Source organism: Oncorhynchus gorbuscha, linkage group LG11 (genome assembly GCF_021184085.1).
Source record: "Oncorhynchus gorbuscha isolate QuinsamMale2020 ecotype Even-year linkage group LG11, OgorEven_v1.0, whole genome shotgun sequence".
Lineage (NCBI taxonomy): Eukaryota > Metazoa > Chordata > Actinopteri > Salmoniformes > Salmonidae > Oncorhynchus > Oncorhynchus gorbuscha.
In genome coordinates, this window is record NC_060183.1 from 6,609,977 (window position 1) to 6,619,790 (window position 9,814).

A 9,814-nucleotide genomic window follows, 5' to 3' on the forward strand; every position below is an offset into this window, starting at 1 on the left:
CGTTGGGTAGGACTAGTCAGGAGATAGGGCCGTTGGGTAGGACTAGTCAGGAGATAGGGCTGTTGGGTAGGACTAGTCAGGAGATAGGGCCGTTGGGTAGGACTAGTCAGGAGATAGGGCCGTTGGGTAGGACTAGTCAGGAGATAGGGCTGTTGGGTAGGACTAGTCAGGAGATAGGGCCGTTGGGTAGGACTAGTCAGGAGATAGGGCTGTTTGGTAGGACTAGTCAGGAGATAGGGCCGTTGGGTAGGACTAGTCAGGAGATAGGGCTGTTTGGTAGGACTAGTCAGGAGATAGGGCCGTTGGGTAGGATTAGTCAGGAGATAGGGCTGTTGGGTAGGACTAGTCAGGAGATAGGGCCGTTGGGTAGGACTAGTCAGGAGATATGGCCGTTGGGTAGGACTAGTCAGGAGATAGGGCTGTTGGGTAGGACTAGTCAGGAGATTGGTCTGTTGGGTAGGACTAGTCAGGAGATAGGGCCGTTGGGTAGGACTAGTCAGGAGATAGGGCCGTTGGGTAGGACTAGTCAGGAGATAGGGCCGTTGGGTAGGACTAGTCAGGAGATAGGGCCGTTGGGTAGGACTAGTCATGAGATATGGCCGTTGGGTAGGACTAGTCAGGAGATAGGGCCGTTGGGTAGGTCAGGGGTCACTACAACATTGTTTCAGGTTAGGGAAAGGTGCATGATGTAACATCTTGATGTTAGATGGTTCCTAACCCTGAAAGTAGTCTATGGGCCAAGAGAAACGGTCTAACATTTTATTTACATTTTTTATTTCACCTTTACTTAACTAGGCAAGTCAGTTAAGAACAAATTCTTTACAATGACGGCCGACCAAAAGGCGTAAGGCCTCCTATGGGGACGGGGCTGGGATTAAAAACAAATTAAATTAAAATACAGGACATAACACACATCACGACAAGAGAGACACCACAACACTACATAGAGACACCACAACACTACATAGAGACACCACAACACTACATAGAGACAACACAACACTACATAGAGACACCACAACACTACATAGAGAGAGAGACACCACAACACTACATAAAGAGAGACACCACAACACTACATAAATAGAGACCTAAGACAGCAATACATGACAACAACATGGTAGCAACACAACATGACAACACAGCATGGTAGCAGCACAACACATGGTACAAACATTATTAGGCACAGACAACAGCAGAAAGACAAGAAGGTCGACACAGTAATACATCACGTGAACCAGCCACAACTGTCAGTAAGAGTGTCCATGATTGAGTCTGAATTTTTTATTTAAAAATATATATCTATATATTTCACCTTTATTTAACCAGTTGAGAAAAGCAGTGCAACAACAACAACAACAACAACACAGAGTTACTCATAAACAAATGTACAGTCAATAACACAATAGAAAATAAAAACCAACGATCTATGTACAGTGTGTGCAAATGTAGAAGATAACACTAATACAAATTAAATTAATACTGAATGGAGAGATGGAGATATAACTGTCCAGTTTGAAGCTCGTTACAGTCGCTATCTGCAGTCGAAGAACAGCTTCGTATTTTCAATGATGGCCTAGGAACAGTGGGTTGACTGCCTGTTCAGGGGCATAACGACAGATTTGTACCTTGGCAGCTCGGGGATATGAACTTGCAACCTTTCGGTTACTAGTCCAATGCTCTAACCACTAGGCTACCCTGCCGCCCCATGTGCCTGAGCTATGATGTTGATATAAATTGAGAATAGCGTGGGGTCTAGGATCGAGCCTTGGGGCACTCCCTTACTGAGAGGCAGAGGCTGAGGCTTCAGATGTTCTGACTTTATACACTGCACTCTTTGAGAGAGGTAGTTAGCAAACCATGCCAAAGATGCCTCAGAGACACCAATAGTCCTTAGAGACACCAATAGTCCTTAGAGACACCAATAGTCCTTAGAGACACCTCCTTAGAGACACCAATAGTCCTTAGAGACACCAATAGTCCTTAGAGACACCAATACTCCTTAGAGACACCAATAGTCCTTAGAGACACCAATAGTCCTTAGAGACACCAATAGTCCTTAGAGACACCAATAGTCCTTAGAGACACCAATAGTCCTTAGAGACACCAATACTCCTTAGAGACACCAATAGTCCTTAGAGACACCAATAGTCCGGCCCACAAGAATGGAGTGATTTACTACCGTGGTTCCCAAACATTCAACCTCGAGCTGTGTACCCCCTCTAGCCCCAGGGTCAGCTGTACCCCCTCTAGCACCAGGGTCAGCTGTACCCCCTCTAGCCCCAGGGTCAGCGCAATCTCTAATGTTGTTTCTTGCCATCATTGTAAGCCTGCCACACACACACTATACGATACATTTATTAAACAGAAGAATGAGTGTGAGTTTTTGTCACAACCCGGCTCGTGGGAAGTGACAAAGAGCTGTTATAGGACCAGGGCACAAATAAAAATATCAGAATAATCAATCATTTCACTCTTTATTTAACCATCTTACATATAAAACCCTATTTGTTCATCTAATATTGAGATTAACTCACCACTGGTTAATGAAGAAGGGTGTGTTTGAAAGGATGCACATAACTCTGCAGTGTTGGGTTGTATTGGAGAGAGTCTCCGTCTTAAATCATTTCCCACACACAGTCTGTGCCTGTATTTAGTTGTCATGCTAGTGAGGGCCGAGAATCCACTCTCACATAGGTACGTGGTTGCAAAGGGCATCAGTGTCTTAACAGCGCGATTTGCCAAGGCAGGATACTCTGAGAAATCCAGAAATCTGACAGTGGCTTCTGATTGAATTAAATTTTCACAGAACCGCTTGTTGCAATTTCGATGACGCTCTCTTGTTCAGATATCGGTAAGTGGACTGGAGGCAGGGCATGAAAGGGATAACGAATCCAGTGGTTTGTGTCATCCGTTTCGGGAAAGTACCTGCGTAATTGCTCACCCAACTCACTCAGGTGCTTCGCTTTTGTCCGTCAGCTTGAGTTCATTTGCACACCAAAAAAAGTCATACAATGATGGAAAGACCTGTGTGTTGTTCTTGTTAATGCAGACAGAGAAGAGCTCCAACTTAATCATTGTGGAGAGTCCCTGTAATCCTAGATTCAGATCATTCAGGCGAGAAAAAAACATCACCCAGATAGGCCTGTCGTGTGAGAAACTGGTCATCATGCAAGCGGTCAGACAAGTGAAAATGATGGATACTCTTAAGGATCCTCCCCTTTTAAAAAATGTTCCCCTAAAATGACGTCCCCAAATCTAACTTCCTGTAGCTCAGGACCCGAAGCAAGAATATGCATTTTCTTGGTACCATTTGAAAGGAAACACTTTGAAGTTTGTGGAAATGTGAAATGAATGTAGGAGAATGTAACACAAAAAGTCTATATCCTGGGAAATGTTCTTATTGCTTACAACCTCATGCTAATCACATTAGCCTGCGTTAGCTCAACCATCCCGTGGGAAGATACACCGATCAGGGGATGGATATGGGGTAAGGTCTCTACTTTACATTTACATTACATTTAAATCATTTAGCAGACGCTCTTATCCAGAGCGACTTACAAATTGGCACTAAGGGGATGGTAAGGTCTCTACTTGGCACTAAGGGGATGGTTAAGGTCTCTACTTGGCACTAAGGGGATGGTTAAGGTCTCTACTTGGCACTAAGGGGATGGTTAAGGTCTCTACTTGGCACTAAGGGGATGGATATGGGTTAAGGTCTCTACTTGGCACTAAGGGGATGGTTAAGGTCTCTACTTGACACTAAGGGGATGGTTACGGTCTCTACTTGGCACTAAGGGGATGGTTAAGGTCTCTACTTGGCACTAAGGGGATGGTTAAGGTCTCTACTTGGCACTAAGGGGATGGTAAGGTCTCTACTTGGCACTAAGGGGATGGATATGGGTTAAGGTCTCTACTTGACACTAAGGGCATGGATATGGGTTAAGGTCTCTACTTGGCACTAAGGGGATGGTTAAGGTCTCTACTTGGCACTAAGGGGATGGTTAAGGTCTCTACTTGGCACTAAGGGGATGGATATGGGTTAAGGTCTCTACTTGGCACTAAGGGGATGGTTAAGGTCTCTACTTGACACTAAGGGGATGGTTACGGTCTCTACTGGCACTGGCACTAAGGGGATGGTTAAGGTCTCTACTTGGCACTAAGGGGATGGTTAAGGACTTGGCACTAAGGGGATGGTAAGGTCTCTACTTGGCACTAAGGGGATGGATATGGGTTAAGGTCTCTACTTGACACTAAGGGCATGGATATGGGTTAAGGTCTCTACTTGGCACTAAGGGGATGGTTAAGGTCTCTACTTGGCACTAAGGGGATGGATATGGGGTAAGGTCTCTACTTGACACTAAGGGGATGGTTAAGGTCTCTACTTGGCACTAAGGGGATGGATATGGGGTAAGGTCTCTACTTGGCACTAAGGGGATGGATATGGGTTAAGGTCTCTACTTGACACTAATGGATATGGGTTAAGGTCTCTACTTGGCACTAAGGGGATGGATATGGGGTAAGGTCTCTACTTGACACTAAGGGGATGGATATGGGTTAAGGTCTTGACACTAAGGGGATGGTTAAGGTCTCTACTTGGCACTAAGGGGATGGTTAAGGTCTCTACTTGGCACTAAGGGGATGGATAAGGTCTCTACTTGGCACTAAGGGGATGGTTAAGGTCTCTACTTGGCACTAAGGGGATGAATATGGGGTAAGGTCTCTACTTGGCACTAAGGGGATGGTTAAGGTCTCTACTTGGCACTAAGGGGATGGTTATGGGGTAAGGTCTCTACTTGGCACTAAGGGGATGGTTAAGGTCTCTACTTGGCACTAAGGGGATGGTTATGGGGTAAGGTCTCTACTTGGCACTAAGGGGATGGTTAAGGTCTCTACTTGGCACTAAGGGGTTGGTTAAGGTCTCTACTTGGCACTAAGGGGATGGTTAAGGTCTCTACTTGGCATAAGGGGATGGTTAAGGTCTCTACTTGGCACTAAGGGGATGGTTAAGGTCTCTACTTGGCACTAAGGGGATGGATATGGGTTAAGGTCTCTACTTGGCACTAAGGGGATGGTTAAGGTCTCTACTTGACACTAAGGGGATGGTTACGGTCTCTACTTGGCACTAAGGGGATGGTTAAGGTCTCTACTTGGCACTAAGGGGATGGTTAAGGTCTCTACTTGGCACTAAGGGGATGGTAAGGTCTCTACTTGGCACTAAGGGGATGGATATGGGTTAAGGTCTCTACTTGACACTAAGGGCATGGATATGGGTTAAGGTCTCTACTTGGCACTAAGGGGATGGTTAAGGTCTCTACTTGGCACTAAGGGGATGGTTAAGGTCTCTACTTGGCACTAAGGGGATGGATATGGGTTAAGGTCTCTACTTGGCACTAAGGGGATGGTTAAGGTCTCTACTTGACACTAAGGGGATGGTTACGGTCTCTACTTGGCACTAAGGGGATGGTTAAGGTCTCTACTTGGCACTAAGGGGATGGTTAAGGTCTCTACTTGGCACTAAGGGGATGGTAAGGTCTCTACTTGGCACTAAGGGGATGGATATGGGTTAAGGTCTCTACTTGACACTAAGGGCATGGATATGGGTTAAGGTCTCTACTTGGCACTAAGGGGATGGTTAAGGTCTCTACTTGGCACTAAGGGGATGGATATGGGGTAAGGTCTCTACTTGACACTAAGGGGATGGTTAAGGTCTCTACTTGGCACTAAGGGGATGGATATGGGGTAAGGTCTCTACTTGGCACTAAGGGGATGGATATGGGTTAAGGTCTCTACTTGACACTAAGGCGATGGATATGGGTTAAGGTCTCTACTTGGCACTAAGGGGATGGATATGGGGTAAGGTCTCTACTTGACACTAAGGGGATGGATATGGGTTAAGGTCTTGACACTAAGGGGATGGTTAAGGTCTCTACTTGGCACTAAGGGGATGGTTAAGGTCTCTACTTGGCACTAAGGGGATGGATAAGGTCTCTACTTGGCACTAAGGGGATGGTTAAGGTCTCTACTTGGCACTAAGGGGATGAATATGGGGTAAGGTCTCTACTTGGCACTAAGGGGATGGTTAAGGTCTCTACTTGGCACTAAGGGGATGGTATGGGGTAAGGTCTCTACTTGGCACTAAGGGGATGGTTAAGGTCTCTACTTGGCACTAAGGGGATGGTTATGGGGTAAGGTCTCTACTTGGCACTAAGGGGATGGTTAAGGTCTCTACTTGGCACTAAGGGGTTGGTTAAGGTCTCTACTTGGCACTAAGGGGATGGTTAAGGTCTCTACTTGGCACTAAGAGGATGGATATGGGTTAAGGTCTCTACTTGGCACTAAGGGGATGGTTAAGGTCTCTACTTGGCACTAAGGGGTTGGTTAAGGTCTCTACTTGGCACTAAGGGGATGGTTAAGGTCTCTACTTGGCACTAAGGGGATGGTTAAGGTCTCTACTTGGCACTAAGGGGATGAATATGGGGTAAGGTCTCTACTTGGCACTAAGGGGATGGTTAAGGTCTCTACTTGGCACTAAGGGGATGGTTATGGGGTAAGGTCTCTACTTGGCACTAAGGGGATGGTTAAGGTCTCTACTTGGCACTAAGGGGATGGTTATGGGGTAAGGTCTCTACTTGGCACTAAGGGGATGGTTAAGGTCTCTACTTGGCACTAAGGGGTTGGTTAAGGTCTCTACTTGGCACTAAGGGGATGGTTAAGGTCTCTACTTGGCACTAAGAGGATGGATATGGGTTAAGGTCTCTACTTGGCACTAAGGGGATGGTTAAGGTCTCTACTTGGCACTAAGGGGTTGGTTAAGGATGGCACTAAGGGGATGGTTAAGGTCTCTACTTGGCACTAAGGGGATGGTTAAGGTCTCTACTTGGCACTAAGGGGATGGTTAAGGTCTCTACTTGGCACTAAGGGGTTGGTTAAGGTCTCTACTTGGCACTAAGGGGATGGTTAAGGTCTCTACTTGGCACTAAGGGGTTGGTTAAGGTCTCTACTTGGCACTAAGGGGATGGTAAGGTCTCTACTTGGCACTAAGGGGATGGATATGGGTTAAGGTCTCTACTTGACACTAAGGGCATGGATATGGGTTAAGGTCTCTACTTGGCACTAAGGGGATGGTTAAGGTCTCTACTTGGCACTAAGGGGATGGATATGGGGTAAGGTCTCTACTTGACACTAAGGGGATGGTTAAGGTCTCTACTTGGCACTAAGGGGATGGATATGGGGTAAGGTCTCTACTTGGCACTAAGGGGATGGATATGGGTTAAGGTCTCTACTTGACACTAAGGCGATGGATATGGGTTAAGGTCTCTACTTGGCACTAAGGGGATGGATATGGGGTAAGGTCTCTACTTGACACTAAGGGGATGGATATGGGTTAAGGTCTTGACACTAAGGGGATGGTTAAGGTCTCTACTTGGCACTAAGGGGATGGTTAAGGTCTCTACTTGGCACTAAGGGGATGGATAAGGTCTCTACTTGGCACTAAGGGGATGGTTAAGGTCTCTACTTGGCACTAAGGGGATGGATATGGGGTAAGGTCTCTACTTGGCACTAAGGGGATGGTTAAGGTCTCTACTTGGCACTAAGGGGATGGTTATGGGGTAAGGTCTCTACTTGGCACTAAGGGGATGGTTAAGGTCTCTACTTGGCACTAAGGGGATGGTTATGGGGTAAGGTCTCTACTTGGCACTAAGGGGATGGTTAAGGTCTCTACTTGGCACTAAGGGGTTGGTTAAGGTCTCTACTTGGCACTAAGGGGATGGTTAAGGTCTCTACTTGGCACTAAGAGGATGGATATGGGTTAAGGTCTCTACTTGGCACTAAGGGGATGGTTAAGGTCTCTACTTGGCACTAAGGGGTTGGTTAAGGTCTCTACTTGGCACTAAGGGGATGGTTAAGGTCTCTACTTGGCACTAAGGGGATGGTTAAGGTCTCTACTTGGCACTAAGGGGATGGTTAAGGTCTCTACTTGGCACTAAGGGGTTGGTTAAGGTCTCTACTTGGCACTAAGGGGATGGTTAAGGTCTCTACTTGGCACTAAGGGGTTGGTTAAGGTCTCTACTTGGCACTAAGGGGATGGTAAGGTCTCTACTTGGCACTAAGGGGATGGATATGGGTTAAGGTCTCTACTTGGCACTAAGGGGATGGATATGGGTTAAGGTCTCTACTTGGCACTAATGGGATGGATATGGGTTAAGGTCTTGACACTAAGGGGATTGATATGGGTTAAGGTCTTGACACTAAGGGGATGGTTAAGGTCTCTAATTGGCACTAAGGGGATGGATATGGGGTAAGGCCCAGAGATAGACTAGTATCCTGTCCAACGGATGTACCTGGATGTTCATTATTTAAATCGGGACAGAGTGGGCTGCTTACCCAGTTGGTGGCAGGTTGACTGAGCCAATCCTCAGCAATACTAGCTGTCATCAAGGCCTCAGTTAATGGGGATACTAATCAAATCCAGTCTTTGCCTCTACAGTATGTTGGCTAGCGCAGTCGGTGGCTGTCTTGGGGGCTGAGGTCCAATCCCTAAGACTACCAAGTCTTCTTGGACCTGCTTATCCTTACAACTGCTACAGATTGTCTCTATGGACCTTAAGCAGTAGAGCCAGTGTTATAATATCATACAATAGAATAAGAAAGGTATTAGTGGTTAAATGCTGCAGCTAGACCCAACACATCTCTCTAGGACTACTGTATTAGTGGAGCTTTAAATCTCCTACACCCCCACGAGGCCCCAATCCCCTAATCCCCCACAGGGAGGATTAAACCATCCACGGCTGTTTTGGGGGGGCAACTCCATGATCAGAGTCTGGGTTATGATGTCATAATCAGATTCTGTGTTGGATTCTGTGTTGAGACATTTCATGTGACTAGCTAATGTTTTTTTTTAATTAAATCAAATATTTGATGTCTTTCTTACATATCCAAGTTGATTTTCTGATGCCCTGCTGTATGGGACCAAGCGCTACTGAACTTGTCTAATATGGAAAACCCTGCCAATTTTTTTAACCTTTATTTTACTAGGCAAGTCAGTTAAGAACAAATTCTTATTTTCAATGATGGCCTAGGAACAGTGGTTTAACTGCCTTGTTCAGGGGCAGAACAACAGATTTGTACCTTGTCTGCTCGGGGATTTGAACTTGCAACCTTTCGGTTACTAGCCCAACACTCTAACCACTAGGCTACCTGCCGCCTCTACACTCTAACCACTAGGCTACCCTGCCGCCTTGTCAGTTATTCTAACCTGTGGGCAGTGGAAGTTAGACGTATTCATTTAAAACTGGTTCCAGGTCAGATTGGAAATCAAGTGTTTTACACAGGACCTTTTACACCTATCAAAATCATAACAGCTTCCTCTGACATTGTGATGCGCTTAGTCACATGATTCATGACACTAACATTGTGCTACTACCTATCCCTGTCCCTCTCCAATATCATGCAGCATTCATCCATCAGTAGATATATCCCGCCTCTTTCCCTTGCCTAGATCCAATTACAGCCAAGCTGTTGCAGCATCAGCCAATCACTGGCATTGAGGACTGCTCCATCCAAACATGTTGCTACCAGCTGCCTAAGTCTCCAAGAGCATCATTACAGAGGCTGCATCATTTTGCATATTGAGTTTGGCCGTGGTTTGGGGCATCTTGGTGTGGAGCATCTTGGTTTGGGGCATCTTGGTGTGGAGCATCTTGGTTTGGGGCATCTTTCTGATCCGATATGATGCAGCCTTGTGGCTTGGTTTGGTTCAGGATCCTACAAAGAGTGTGCATTGTCTTTAGGGGTTTAAAGTGCAGGTAAC

General features: G+C 46.1%; 1 protein-coding gene across 8 annotated transcripts in view; it reads left to right on the forward strand.

Moving 5' to 3' along the window:
* The window catches only part of tacc2 (transforming, acidic coiled-coil containing protein 2), an 88,611-nt gene that overhangs the window by 53,947 nt on the left and 24,850 nt on the right, over positions 1-9,814 (forward strand). The gene's annotated exons all lie outside the window — the stretch shown is intronic.